Genomic DNA, 15,327 nt, shown 5'->3' with positions numbered 1-15,327 from the left:
TCCTCGGGAGCAGATTGTGCTGAGCAGTATTTACATTCATCCATGCAAACGGCTTCTGTTGGAGTTTCCTGGCTTCACGTTGTCTTGTCTCTGCTCTGTGCTGGTCTAGCTGGTTTTAAAAGATAATTAATCTTAGTGGAATGAGTAGGGGACTGGCAAGGAGCATCACTGCTGCTGCATGGCCATGTGAACATCATTGTCCTTTGCCAGTGTGTCCCTCCTCAAAGCCAATCTCCACCTCTCTTATGAGGGCTGAGATGTCCATCTTCATTTTCTTTAAATCTCTAACATCAAACAGAGCAAGTGCCAGTGGGTAGGTTGGTGTGGATCCAGGATGGGTCCTGGAAATGTGCCACCTAGTACCCACCTGCATGCCTGAGACTTCTGCCCCAGGAGATTGAAGAGACAAGCCCAGATGCCTCCTGCCCATGGGTGACATCCCCTATGGGGTGTGCTGGGTCTGGCAGTGCCCCTGAGCCATCCAAGTGGGTGCAAAGGCTTTTGGTGAGCACCACAGACCTGTTGTTGATCTGTTCCCACAGCCCCAAAGGCAGATTAAAACCTGGGAGCCCAGAGGGTGCTTTGAGGTATAGATCTCTCTGGAGATGGCTGGGAAGAAGACTGGTGTACAGTATGTTTTTAACCATTTTTAATTCTTGGATAATTTCTTGAACTATTTGGTGATGTGTGTGGATGCTGGTCACTGCCAGGGTTGTGTGTCCTGCTTGGCTTGGATGTACCTTGGAGGAGAAACCTCACCCTGCATTGGATTCACAGAGGTTGCACAGATTTACATGCTTCTGAGAGAAAAACACAGTGCCTGGGCCTTCATGGCCAGCAGCAGCCTTTTCAGTCCCACTTTCAATCCCTGGATGAGGCAGGAGGGATACATGGGATCCTGACCATGGGTTGTGCCAGTGGCCATATAGGAGCCCTTGGCTTCCTTCTCCCTAGCTAAAGAAAAAAAAAAAGGCAAAAAAACCAAACAAAAACCTTCAAAGCTTTTCAACAGGTAACTGTGGTTTGGAAGAACATAGAAGCAGTTGGTCTGGCTTAGGGAAAACTTATAGAGTGGGAGTCTTCCAGAGCAAGATGACACTGGTAAATGAAAACACTGCAGTGGGTGAGAAAAATCTCCATGGTTTTAAATGGTTGCTGTGCTGGAGGATGCTTCACCCACCTTTAAAGGGATGAGTGCATCTCTGTGCCCAGGTTTTGGCAGAGATCGCTGTCTTCAGCTCCAGCTGTGTCTGTGTGGATGTGTCTCCTGCCTGGGAAGGCACCTACTCCTCAGTGCCTGTGAGAGGTGACCTTGCCTTGAGGCACTGGCTGCCAGGTTGCTCATTTACTGCTGGGCTCCAACCTGGTAGCACCAGAGGATTGGCCCTGGGCAGTGGAGACAGCTCTGACCATCACACCAAGCTGGAGGTGTCTGCCTGGAGCTGGGCAGACCTCCCACAATGACAGGACACACAGATGAAAGGGACAAACCCAGCCCTGCTGCTAATTAGCAGCAATCCTTATGCCAGATGTTAACCCTGTCCACTTCCTAGGGGCTCAGCGCCAGGAAGCGTCCGTGGCACGTCGATGGCACGGTGACACCAGGACTAGTGCCAGTGAGGCAAGTGCTGCCCTCCCCTCCCTGCCCACTGCCAGGGAGTGCTGCAGGATGCTGGAAGGTTTTGGATGAGGCTTGAGACAAGCTGCAGGGCTGAGATCCCAGAGGGACATTGGTGGCAAGGGTAGGGTTTTCCCTGGATGGGTAATGCTGCTTGGATTTTCACAAGAGGTACCGTAAAGTGTGGGTTGCATTCATGGTAGGGTGGATACTGAGCCCAGTGGGATGGGTATTTTGGCATGTCTCCCCTAGCACTGGTAGGATGAGGCTGTGCCCACTGTGGCTGTGCTTTGGGATCTGTTTGAGGCTTCCACCAAAGCTACACTCCTTCCCACTGAGCTGGATTTCTGCCTGTTTCACTCCAGAGTAGGAGACAAGGATGGAAAAACCTGTAGGAAAAGCAGGATTATGTCTCCCTAATTAGTAGGGGCCTGATTATAATTTCTTCCCAGAGCTCTGGTAATGATTAAATATGTGGGAATTATCTTTTATTATTTGTATTGCATTATTATTTAGAAGGCTGGGACCCTGTTTGCTGTGCAGACAGGGAATGACAGTCCTTGCCAGGAGGAACGCTGTCTCTGGCGTCCTGGTCTGGGTAGATTGGGGGTTGAGCTCCGTGTGCCCGTGGCATTACCCAAATTGCTACAGCAACTCCCCACCCCGGCACTTAAAAGAATTTAAAGCATTGAATTGTATGTCTTTTTGCTTGCATGTGACTCACATCTGTTTTAGTATGGGGAAAAAAAAAATTAGTGTATTACTGTGACCTCTAAAATCATGATTTACATAGAGATTTTAAATCACATATATATATATCTGTGTTTTTCGCACCAGGATTGTCAAAACCCAGGTGTTGGCCACTGCTTTAAGATGTTCTGGCTTTATTGTTGGAGGGCTACAATAAAGCAATCTTGTTAGGTAAACATAATGATGTTACGAGCCACCATCTGCTGAAGAGCTGCTGCAGGGAGCAGTGGGAGCTGCCTGCTGTACTGCTGCTCCCCTGCTACTCCCTGCTGGCTGGTGTCAGATGTGTCCTAGGAGAAACACGAGTGGCTGGTATGGGTGGAGAAAGGGCTTTTTCTTATGGCTTCTTCCCTCTTAATCAGCTTGGATATGAGCTGTGGAACCCTTCCAACTGGTGAGGAGCAATTCCCACTGGAGCGTAGTGAGGCTGTTGAGGTGATGGTAGGGTCATTGGCAAGTTTCCCAAAAACTGGGCCACCACATTGCTGAGCTGTGGACACCCAGATATGTGGGAATGCTCTGGCCTCTGAGGACACCCCAAGATGCCACCAGGTCCCTGAGTCCCACAGAATCATCCTTGCTCCCACCTGAGCAGGGAGACGACACCATCCTGGTGGCAGCAGGGACCCCCATGCTCCTCTGGGTGCAGACTTGCAATCACTGGCATGAAGGATTGCACTTGGTTGGCAAAATATGTGAGGAACTTTGCTTGTTTAAAATGCCTTTGGGGGTTTGGGTCTTAAATAAACATCCTGGTTGGGGTTTAGGTTGGAGGTTTTCATCCTGGGAAAGGCTGGTGTTGGGGGAAGGGAGCTGCACCAGTGCCCCGAGCCTGCATGCACCTTCTGACAAAGTTAAAAATTGGCTTCATTAGAAGAGGATCACTAGAAATAAATTGCTCTGCACCCTTTAGGGGAATCGCTGGGCTGTAATTTCATCTTGTCTTTCTGGGGAAAAATTCCCAGAAACCCTTTAAGTGAAATTACAGCATTTTACCCTCAGCTAGAGTTTGGTATTTTTGGCCCCCAAAATGTGTTTACCTCCATATCTCCAGATGAAGTTCATCCAGGATTTTGAATCATGGAACCATGGGATGGCTTGGGTTGGAAGGAACATTAAAGATCATCGTGTTCCAGCCCCCTGCCATGGACAGGGACACTTTCCACTGTCCCAGGTTGTTCCAAGCCTCATCCAACCTGGCCTTAGACACTTCCAGGGATGGGGCAGCCACAGCTGCTCTGGGCAGCCTGTCCCATCAGAGGTGTGGGTTAGCTGGGGTTCACTGCATGTGCCAGTCCCCTGCCAGCCCTGCCCCACAGCTCCTTGGCAGATGCCAGGCGGGGAAAGGACCATGCTGGGCATCAGGACCCTTATGTGGAACAGCATGGGCCAAGCAGTGCCCCAGTGCTGTTACTACAGATCCACAGGCAGAGGTGAGTGGGTGGTGACCTTTAACAGGACATTAAACATGTATTAAACCTGTCAGAATTAGTGTCAGGCTGGTTTAGTTTTTCCTGTTTGTTTGTTTAAAATGAGAGGGGAGAAAAAAGACATTTAAGAGGGACAAGCATGACTGGTGTCATGAGCTGATCAACCTGATGCATCCCTTCCCATATGAGCCCTCAGAGTGAAGACCTGGCTCTGGGATGGACCCAGCATCCCCCTGTGCCCTTCCCACAGCTCCTTGCTGGATCCTGCTGCATCCATTCCTCCACCTTCATCTGGGCCCCTCAAATAATTATTGGTTAGGTGGGCTAATTTTTCCTCCCACCTGTCTAAAGGTTTATTCCTTTGGAGGGTGGAAAAGTGAGATCAGCCCCTCACTGGTGCTGTCTTCCCACAGCCGCCCACCACCTTCTCTGTCTGAAGATTATGTGCTCTCTTGAAAACTTCTTTGTTTCCCCACATTTTCTGTTGTAATTTATGTACGATACCACTGCTTGTTGAAAAACAAGTTCTTTATCTCTGTGGGAATTACACCTGCAGAAATCCAGCCCTATTGCTGCCTGCATGAGGCTCTACATGATAAAAGACAAGTCCAGCACCACTCCTGTAATGCAAATGTTTCCTCTGTTTTCACATCTGGCAAGGGTGATGCTTGGCTCCCCTCTGCACCTCACCTCAGTGCTCTGAACACCTGCTGCTTGGGTTGGGGCTTGAACCCAAATAAATTTTCTCCCCCCCTTTATTTATTTCTCTCTCCCCTAGTAGCATAGAGTTCTTGAATATATTTTTTTCTCCTTCTGGTTAATTTTTTTTTATTTTTTTCCTGCAAGCAAAATGCATATTTCAACACTTGCTGACCTTTGGGTGCAGCATGGACCATGGTGCCGATGGACAGAGCAGAGAGTGTGTGTCCCACAGGGCCTGGGGTGCCTGTGGTCAAGGCTGGCAGTGCACTCCTGGAAAGGGCTATTTTTAACTGCTGGGCTGCCATCAATGCACTTGAGCACGTAGGCGTCCTTTATTATTTTAAACATGATCATTCAAAACAATGTGGAATTGTCTCTGCTGTGGGGAACTGCTCTGGATGCTGCAGAATACGGCTTTTGCTGTTGTGGGGTCTCATCCTTGTCCACACTGGATGGACTTTGCTGTGGGGCATGGAAGCTGGTGCCTGTTGGCAGCTTGAGCTGGCACTTTGGAAGGTGCAAGACCAGAAGAACAGAAGGGTTTGGGTTAGGGTTAGAGTTAACCCTAAAAGGAAAAATATCTCCTGCCAGGGTTGCAGGTGAGGAGAGCAGCAGGAGGCTGACTCTTCCTAGCTCTGGCTGATGACTTGCTTGTGCTACATGTGCTGCCCCACATCCCCATGGCTCCCAAAACTGTAAGTGGCAGCCACTGGTGCATACAGCATTGCTTGTCTGTGAGCCAGGACATGTTTCCGGGGTTTCTTCTTCCTCCTCCCCATAACACTGTTTGTGCCTGGATCTGGCTGAAGGGTGCCAAGCTGAGTTTATACCCTCAACGTGTGCTCTCTGCCTGAAAGCCATTGTGACACCTATGGAAAACCTCCCAGCAAACACCATTCCTCTCAACCCTGTGTGCTGTGGGCGTGCTCCCCTCTTTATTAACCCACTTTTCCCAGTGATGCCATGACAGGCATTTAAGCCCAGAACCTTCCTTCCCAGTATGGATTTTGCTTTCTGCTTGAGTCTGTGTAGTGCCACTGGTATTTGGAGTAGTTTAAAGGATGCTGTAGAGAGGCAGGCTGCCACTCTGGGGTGCTTTGTGTCCTCAGTAGCAAGGCAATGGACATGGGGGGAGGTGTTCATGGGGATGGAGCAGTATCTCTCCTTGGAGGTGCTGATATCCAGGGGGGCTGGTGGTTTGGGGCTGTAAGAAGCACTCCTTGAAGATGCTGGAGAGATGCAGGATCATACTCAGCTCCTGGGCAAAGCCTTTTCAGGGTGGCTGGTCTGGTTTCTCATCCCAGTCCCAAACCACTGGCCCTGGGTTGAGGTTAAGGTGCTTCTTTCCATCTTGAGGAAAACCAGCATTTTGCTTTGAATCGGTTTTTGGGGCTCTGTCTGGGTCAACAGGTTATCAGAGGATGAAGCAGAGTGGCTGAAATAAATCCTATTTAAATATTTACCTGTCCACTATGAAGCAGTTCTGCGTTTACCTGCTCTGGCTGCATGTGGAGTGAAGAGCTGTGCTGAGTGCTCACCTGCTCCCTGGGCACAGCATTTACACCCTTGCTGCACCCCTTGCCTAATTACTTCCCACCCATTTAAGAGGAACTGATTGAGAAATGAATTCACAATCCCAAGGGCCCAAATGTAGATGCTGTGTTTGCTGTGGAGTGGGGAGATGAGGGTGAGTGTGCTGCTTCCTGCACTTTTGGCTGCAGTAAGAGGTAATTAGGGGTTTTTGGTGTCAGGTGATTTCATGTTCGAAAATTCTCATTTTTTATCAGTTCCTGCAGGTTTTGTAGCATTTGAGGCTGTGTGGGTCTTGACAGGGTTTGGGTCTGTGCTCAGCAATGTCCTGAACTGGGGTGATGGAGAGACTGAGTTGGTCTCTGGTACATCCCCTCGTTGCCCACCCCATGGATGATCACATTATAGGGTTCCCATTTTCCAACTCAACATGCCTGTTAACAAAAACCAAGCTGTGAACCCTAAAAATAAGCCATATGCTCTCTGCCTTCCCTGTCACAAGGTGAATTTCCTTTACCCAGCCCCCAAAATCTCTTTTTTTGAGACCCACCCTCCGTGGTATAAGATCTCATGGAAGTATCACCAACCAGCAGCAAAGTCGGCATCGAGCCACCTCTCACACACACTCCCATGGTTTCATGATGCAGATATATTTATTTTCTGTTATTTATGAGGTGCCTGAGCCAAGCTCCTCATTTGCCTGGAGGCAAGGAACTGGGGTGCCTTGTGGCGTCTTTGGCACCCCAATCCTGCCCTGGGCACCCCAGGAGGTGGTGGGTGCTGGACCTTGGGTGCTTATTTCCCTGCCCTTGCATCTAAAGTAGGCTCTCTGAATTTGGGACGCTGCTTTGTCGGGCGCCAGAGCTGCCGATTAAGGGAAACGTGCCACAAGGCAGGTTTGCTTTGCAGGATTAAAAGCAAATAAATATTTATGCATTATGCAAAGCAGCTCTGATAAGATATGTGTGTCATTGGGAATTTGAAGCAGTTTCAACTTGGCCCTGAGATGAAGGGGTGTGTGTGTTGATGTGGTATGGGGGCTTAAAGGGACGTTTCTTCTCCTGCTGCAGAAAAATAAAAATAGAGAGAGAAAAACAAGGGGTTTCTTGCTTCTTGGGCTGCTCTGGTCTTGGGTTTCACCATCTCCTGCATCCTTATGTCTTTAGCTGCAAAAATGGAGAAGAGCCAGAGAGAGAGAGCAGTGCAGGCAGCATTTTGGATGCAAATATAATGCTGGCCCTGCTCCTAATATTCACTGTGTTTACATGTAAATGCAAACAACTGTTGACTTAGTTTCAATAGATAATGTATTTCATAACACAATGGAAATGAGAATTAAGCTGGAATTTAGCAGGAGGGAACATGTGTTTCTGCAAGACCTTGGGCTTTGCTGGCCCCATGGTATTGGGGGACACCTCTGCCAATGGTTTCCCTGGCTAATCCTTTCCAAAACAGTGTGAGTAGGACAAGGGCGGGGCTGGGTGGCTGCAGGTTCAGGGAGCTGAGCTGACCCACTGGTGAACAGGGGTTCCTGGGGCCGGGGCTCATCTGGGCCAGTTTCTTCCTGGGAAAGAAGGGCCTTGTGTGCTCTAGGGTGGGTCAAGGTGTCAGGGAAGGGAAATGCTGTCCCAAGCTGCCGTGTTCAAGCCTGAGTGATGACAAGTCCTGGGAAGGAGGAGGTATCAACAGCTACGTCACCTTGTCCCGATGTGACTCCAAGCAGAAACACGTGGGAGAGGACCTGGCTTGTTTTCGGGCCAGATCCTGGCCAGCCCCAAGCCATCCTGACAGGGCTCCCTGGGGCCAGCCCAGGCAGCCTGTGAGTCAGGGCTGTGATCAGAGCCACTCCCACTGCATCTGCCCTGGGCTGGCACACTCCCCACCCCACTGCAGTCCAAATTCCTCTGGGAGCACCAGGTGAGACCCTGGCACCACAGCAAACCCCTCAAGATGCTGTGCTGTCCTGCCCAGGTGAAGGCACCGGTGGCTACACACAGCTCCTCAGAGTCCCCAGGGGCACAGGTGTTGCTGGGGGGATTGCAACCAGCAGCTGTCCCTGGATGTGGGTCTGTCCCATCCATCTGTCCCTGTCCCTGGCTAGCTGCCATCAGTACAGCAAGGCTTATTGTGCTCAGCGTTAAAAACAGCCAAGCCTTTGTGAATGTGGGGGTAATTTATTGGTGTGCACCCAAGATGTGTTAGGCATTGGAGAATGTCCCCACAGGAGCTGTGGGGATGGTCACAGTGGTGGGGACAGCTTGTCTGGAGGTGGCATGGCCCCAGCAGCCAGTGGGGTCTCTTGAGCAGGACCTGGTGTTGCTGCCCCAGCTGGGATTTGCTCGGGACCGTGGCACCCACAGCTGTTTGGGTCAGCAGTGACACTGAGCCTTGACAGTCCTGCAGCACCAGTGAGGTTTGCAGGTTTTGGGGTTGGTGTCATGGCCAGAGGCTGCCTGGGGAGGAAATGGGGATCCTGGCTGGCGGCACTGTCAGTACCTGCCTCACTTGACGGGTCATACCAGGGCGGGTGCGTGCTTGGCTTCACCCAACACTCCTCCATGGCACTGAGTCACCTGCCCTGTGCAGGATGCCCAGCTCTGGGCAGCCACTGAGGCTGTGGGTGGTGAGGAGCCTCTACACACGTGCTCCCAGCTGTGGGGTTGGGATGACCCAGCACCTGCTCTCACCTTTGTGACTCATCCCATAAAATAAAATAAGGGAGAAGGGAGTGGGGAGCAGACAGGAGTGGGAGACTCAGGGCATTGGATGCTCCCATCTCTGAGCCTTCTTTCATCCCTTTAAAAAAACATTTTATTTTTTTTTTAATGAGTTTATTTATGTAGCCAGCCTGGATTAGCAAACAGCCCATCCTGTAACACATGGAATACTCGGTACTGAGACACCAGTAACCAGAGAGAAATCCTAGAGATAAAATTAAACATAATGAGATTATGTGGTATCTCTCTGTCAGGGACCACCTTACGCAGAGCAAACTAATTGCCTGTGCAGAGCAGAAAGTGGGTGATGAGCAGTGTCTGGGAGCTGGGGAGGGGCTGGTGCCATCAACAGCAGCTTTGCAAAAGAAAAAAGCATTTGGGTTGAGTGCTGAGGAGCAAGATGAGGAGCCCAACAGCATTTGGGGGACTGGAGTATCTTCTGCTCAGCCCTTGTGAACTCATTGTCCCCAGCAAAGAGTTGCTGCTGCTAGGTTTTTGTATATTTTCAGTTTGAGTAGCCTTTTGCTAAATCATAATTAATAATAATAGTAATAAATTAATTAATAATCTGGAGAAGTGTCTGGTTCGATGGACAAGGTGGACATGCCATTTGAGGCAAGAGCCAGGATAGGGCATTGAGCACTGTTCAGAGAAAGCAAACCCCCTACCAGGTGCGGGGCCAGGGCTGCAACACCAGGAGCATCATATATATGGGATTTTTCCATAATTTAGTGGGGAGAAAAAATATCTTAAAAAAGCAAAAAAGCATGTGTCTGTGTAATATAAAATTCAAGTTAGGCTCTTAGTGATTTCGTGGAAAACAACAGGCTTTTTATATTGGCTCTTGGGGTAGGAGGAGAGCAGGCTAGAATAAAGATTTACAGTCTTTGGGAGATTAAAGGCCCTTGGTACATTGTTCAAATACCACGAGATTAGTTTCCAAGGAGACGGATACCAGTTGCCATAGGCACCGGGGGCCAGGAATTAGGATTGCGATTTTTTATCCTGATCACGCAACCAGTAGCTGAATGCTGTTAAAACTGGGCTTTAAATAACCCCAGTGTTAGTGTATACACTGCCAAACCACAGGCAGGGAACAGAGTCTGCCTGCCTTCCCCCTGCACCAGCACCCACTCACGCATGCAACGTGGGACCCAAGTGTTGATGGAGGGGTGCAGGGGGGTACAGGGCTGGGAACCCAGCTTGGTGCAATCCCAAGACCTGCCTTGCAGGTTATCCTATGTCTTCTGAGTTCATTTCACTTCATTTTTTCACTGGGCAAGGGATTGCCAGAATCTTCTTGCAATAACCAGCAGTCATGGTGGTGCAGGAGCTGAGGGATCATCACAGATTCATGGAATCATGTGGTTTGAAAGGGGCCTTAAAGGTCATCCAGTTCCTCCCCCACCCCTGACATGGGCAAGGACACCCTCCACTAGACCAGTGGGATGTACCAAGGGGTAGAATTATCAGCCTGCTAATTTTGGCTTCCCCATGCCACTTGCTTCTGGGAAGTGCAACCTGAGCCCTGGCGTTTGAGGCGCCGGATCTGCGTCTCTCCTTCTAGGAACTGCCAAGCAGCATGCTTTGGTACAGGAAGGGGTGCTGAGCTCCCTGATTGAGGCAGAGCTTTGGGGCTGGCCATCCCCCTGGGGAGGGAGGCTTAGCTCTGGGAGCTGTGCAGGCACCCAGGTCCCTGTGGCTGGGTGGTTCTGTTCACCCACCAGTCACCATGAAGCTCATCTTGGCCTCATCCAAACATTCATGCAGGGCTGCCGGGGCAGGATCCAGCTTTGCATGCATGGTGCTTTCAGCATCCCTCCCTGCTGTAGTGGGAATGATCCAATTAACACTTTTTTCTCCCTTGTTTTTCTTTAAAATTTCTTTAATAAGTGAAGAAGCAGTTGCTGGAAGCAAGAGCTTCTGCGCCTGCCTGCTGTGAGATTGCAGCGTGGAAACTTGTCTGGAGCTGAAAGCAGTGCTGCTGGAGCTCCACAGAGTGATTCCCCAGCAGCTGCCATGCCATGGAAGTGTTTATCCTGGGGGAGATGAGATACAGCCTCTGAAGGGCACTTGATCCTCTTCTATCTCTCTTTGCACCAGACAGAAGCCTACTGTAATTTTACTATACTATATTAAGGTATGCACCTAGGCTAGGCTTAAGGAAATCAAGGTGGCAGCAGAATGCAATGCCCTGGTTGGATTCCTGTGGTAGATACTTTTCCCTGTGGGAGCCCCCAGTTTGCTTTTTGCTTCTTTTGTAAATGGGACTAAACCACAGCAGGTGCCAGATTATCCAGAGAAGCGAATCCGAGGCAGTGATGCTGGTGAATGCTGTGATGCCGGTGTCTGTGTGAGGAGGTTTTCCAGCAGGTGCCTTGGGATTTGTGGGTAAAATAAAACAGGGAGGGAGGTGTTTGGTCATGAGAGTTTGCTCTGCCCTGTACTACCCACTTGGAAGGAAACAGGCAGGGGAGATAGAGGGTTTGGGAGAGCCAACAGAGGAAGCGAGGCAGGAGCTATTGTACCAAGCAGTGCCTGCATCCTCACTGTGCTGGTCACTGTCACTGGCCCAGACTGCACCAGAGGGTATTTGACCCCCAGCTCTGCTGCTTTCAGTCTTTGGAGAGAGGTGTCACCTTTAAAAGCTGGTATCAGCTTGATACTTTTCAATCCTGGAAAAGCTGGCAGCCCACAGCTTGGACAGGAGCACTCTTTGCTGGGCTAAGAACTGGCTGGGCCCAGAGAGTGCTGTTTGGTATTTGAGAGTTTTATTTGTAGGACACAGTAGACCAACAGGAAAAAACAAATTAATTAGTTTAAACCAAATATGTTTTAGGCCAGTTTGGACAGAGCTTTGGGCACCTGGTCTTGCAGAAAGAGTCTCTGCCCATAGGAAGGGGATTGGAATGTGATGGACTTTTAAGGTCCTTACAAACCAAACTATTCCATAGTTCTGTGATTCAGTATTGGTAGCAAAAACCCCAGTATTGGTAGAAGTCAGTGTAACAAGCAGCAATTGTGAGATGTGCTCCATCCCTCCTGGGCATTCTGTTGTTCCCATGTCATAGCATCTCCTACTCTGCACTGGGTTTGGCCCTGGGTAATTCCCAAAAAAGGGTCATTGCCTTGCCTTTTTTTTTGCTGGCAAGGGTGACCCAGAGGAGTGGAAGTAGGGGGTGAGCCAGTAATTGAGTCCAGATTTGCAAGTCCTGGATAAATGTTCAGCTTCCCTTGTGGAATGAGATTTTGGGGATTTACGCTGTATCAGGCACAGCAGGATGAGGGGCAAGGGGAGGATGGTGGTGGAGTCTCTGTTTCAAGGACCATGGCAGTGTGGAAACACCAGCTCAGTTAATAAATAAGATGCTGTTGCTTCTGGCTGACATGGGGTTGAAAATCATTGTAAGACTTTGGAAGATAAGGAAGAAGGGGGATGAAAACTCTCCCATTCTTAGCACTGGGACTACCCTGCAAGTTCACTTTGCATGGGCCAGGGACATGCTGTGTGAGTTGCTGGATCACATCAACCCCCTCTCCTTCTAATAGGACCTGTTTATCATTTGAGGGGTATAATAAAAGCTTTCTGGCAAGAAATCTCCTTTGGGGGGTTGTCACTGGCTTACTGGTGGGTTTTTTTTTTTTTTTTTGACTGTTTTGTTAGCTGCATGGGATTTGGAAATGGTGATGTGTTTGGAGGATGTTTATCTTGGTGAGATGGAAACATTAGAGGGACTGGTGAGGGGATGTGCCTCCTGTGGGTGCAGGCCTGGGGGGGCCCTGGCTCATTCCACAGGAGTTCATGAGCCTCCCAACTGTGCCTGGTTTATCCTTTGCTGCAGCACAGGTGATTCATGAGTGAAACCGCCCCAGGGAAAGTTTCTAATCTTTCCCAGGATTACCAAGGGAGATGTTGTAAGAGCCAAGCAGGAGATGACATCCTGTGCCAGCTGTTGCACAGCACTCTGTTCCCCTGAGATTACTTTGTGGATGAGAAATAATTAAAAAATAATAAAATTTGATAACTTAAAAAAAAAAACAAACTAAAAAATGTAAAAACAATCTGCAAAAAAAGTTTGCTTTGACCCTGTGACAGTGGTGTGATGGTCCCTGAGCCAACCTTTGCTCCTGGGGTTGAGACTGAGTTTGCAGATGTGTGATGGGGCTGTACCTGGAGTAGGACCCCTGTGAAAGGTGACATTAACCCTTTGGTGGTCTCCCAGGGAGGGCTTTCAGTAGGACAGGCACATGGAGCCCCAGGAGGTGGGGCAGGCTGCTCTGCACCCATCCTACCCACCTTGCTCCCTGTTGCCAGCCCAAACTGCTGCAAGAATGGTTTACCCTAGTTTTCCTAAAGAGTTTCCCTTTAATTAGACAAACAACTTCAAGCCTTATGTCTTAATTTGATTTAAATAAGCCTAGCACTTGCTAGTGAAGTTTTCTTTCCTCCCTTTTATTCCACCCTTCTGTAAATCCACTGTCATGCTCTTTGTGACCACAAATGATTAAAAGCTTTACTGGAATATTGTCCCCCCCCATCCCTTAAAATCCCATTGTGTTACTTGGGTCATCTTTTTGTTAAGCTTTGGGGTTTTTTTTCTTGTTGAGTGATTCTTGCTTTTACTTATTAAACAATCTGCCAGGGGAAAGGGATTCTTTTTGTCCTGGTCTCCTGCAGGATAGGAAGGGGATGCAGGGACCCTGCCCCACTTCCCATTGATGTTATCCCTGTCTTTCCTATTGGTTCCCTCTCTGCAGCCAGATCCAGCTTGTGGCTTTGCTTTTTGCAGCCAAGAGAGGAGCATCTCTTCCCTGGAAGTGCTGATTCCTGTGGGAGGCCGTGGCTGAGCAGGTTGGTGCAGCTAGAGCCCTCTGAGTGGATGCAACCAGCCCCACCAAGGCAGGGACTGGTTTTCCAAAATGCTGCTAGAAGGCAACAGAATGTCCATGTCATAGCAGTATATTTCGTAGCAAATAGGGCACTCAGAAACATGTATGGGCATCATGTGTGGAATCTCAAGTTCCCTGCAGAGCTGTGCTCAGGAAGCAGCTGGGGAGCTTGCAGGTGAAATGAGCTCTAGTCTGTCTGTCTGTCCACCCATGCATGCACAGACTGCAGGGCTGGAGCAAGGCAGATTGCTTCCTGGTGTTGCTGCAGCTTCTTGTGAAGCTGGAGGTGCCTGGCAGAGACCTGTCCCCAACATGGGGACACCAGGGGTGTGTGCCCAGCTGCAAGACCGTATGTTCAGTTTCCTGCTTTATTTTCCAAGCTGGTGCCTGGTTAGGCCAGGTTCTTTCCCTCCCAAGATCATAATGGAGATGTTCATCAGCTTTGTTAGAAAGTGTCAGATGGGTGGAAAAGGATTTTCCTGGGTGACTGTTAGTGTGGCCACTGTTCCAGCTCTGCCATCTGCAGGTGCCAGTGGAGCCCCAGCACTGCTTAGCTGCTTTCAAGACCTGGCAACAGCTCTTGGGGGGCACATCCAGAGCAGTTCCCAAAATTCAGTCATTATTGTTTAATGGGATTTGTCTCCCCTCTTCATCAGCTTGTTGCAGACCCTTATAAAAGTTTGCCTGGAGAAGCTGTGGCTGTCCCATCCAGGAAGGGTTTCAAGGCCGGGTTGGTCGCGGCTTGGAGCAACCTGGGATAGTGGAAGGTGTCCCTGCCCGTGGCAGGGGATTGGAATGAGATGACCTTTAAGGTTCCTTCCAACCCAAACTGTTCTGTGATTCTTTCATGACGTGTGTGCTCAGGCACCTGCAGAGATGCCAGTGTGGGGGAGCTTGTTATTTTGGGTCAAAACCCACCATTTCCCCAGTTTCATGGGGCAGCACAGCTTTGCTTTGCATTCAAATTCCTTCTGCTTGGACACAGGTACAAACTAGGGCAGGAAGGTGAATTTGGGGATTTGCTGTTACCTGTAACCCATTTTTCAGTGAGGCTGAGTAGCTTTGGTTATCGACTGAGTGGCAAATTGAGTTATGTGCAGGCAGCTTCATTCATATTCCCCGCCTTCTGCCCATCCAGCCTTGTTAGGGATTCTCTAGCCTCTTTCATCCATTTGCAAGCACATGATTTATGGTCTGGTTCAAGTGGCTTATGAGCTAACTTGCCTCCCTTTCCTCACAGGATTAAAGCAGGGCTGCCCTCCAGATGGAGGGGCAATAGCTGGGAGGGGTGTGTTGGGTGCTGGGGGGTGATGCTGTCTCAAATGTGGGTGTTCCAGCATGGCTGAGGCCTTGCTGAGTTTCCCTGCAGCACTGGCATTACCATGAGTTGAGATGGGACACGGACACTGAGGTGCAGAAGCCTGATGCTGTCATTCACTTGTAGCTGGGTCACAGTATTTTTCCCCATTTGGTTGTGAGGGATGGAGATTCTGGGGCTGAGCCTCTTTTCAGATGTGTGGTCACTTCACACCACCTCATCCTGTTCCTCCTGACACCAAGAGCTGCAGAGTGGGGTGATTTCATTAGGGAATCCCTTGCCATGAGCTGCATCTCTCTCTTGGGGTGAAAGCAGGGCACCCTGTGACTTTGACCTGTTTCAGGGACACTTTTGGGTGGCAGGCTCTCCTCT

At 49.7% G+C, this 15,327-nt stretch overlaps 1 protein-coding gene across 33 annotated transcripts in view; it reads left to right on the top strand.

Moving 5' to 3' along the window:
• GTF2IRD1 (GTF2I repeat domain containing 1) overlaps nt 1–15,327 on the top strand; it is a 72,482-nt gene that overhangs the window by 15,314 nt on the left and 41,841 nt on the right. For 6 of the 33 annotated variants that reach the window (XM_086859146.1, XM_086859153.1, XM_086859142.1 and 3 more), the window contains exon 2: nt 13,506–13,599. The exons of 23 other annotated variants lie outside the window; for them this stretch is intronic. The gene's annotated coding sequence lies outside the window, so the exon portion shown is untranslated. Of the gene's footprint in view, nt 1–12,855; nt 13,011–13,505; nt 13,600–15,327 lie in introns of those variants that run through there. 4 more of the 33 variants (XM_086859151.1, XM_086859137.1, XM_086859147.1 and 1 more) reach the window with 3 other exon arrangements.

Source organism: Cyanistes caeruleus, chromosome 21 (assembly GCF_971803275.1).
Source record: "Cyanistes caeruleus chromosome 21, bCyaCae1.hap1.1, whole genome shotgun sequence".
NCBI lineage: Eukaryota > Metazoa > Chordata > Aves > Passeriformes > Paridae > Cyanistes > Cyanistes caeruleus.
The sequence above is the reverse complement of the archived record's forward strand: the minus strand, read 5'-3'. Positions and strand labels throughout refer to the sequence as shown.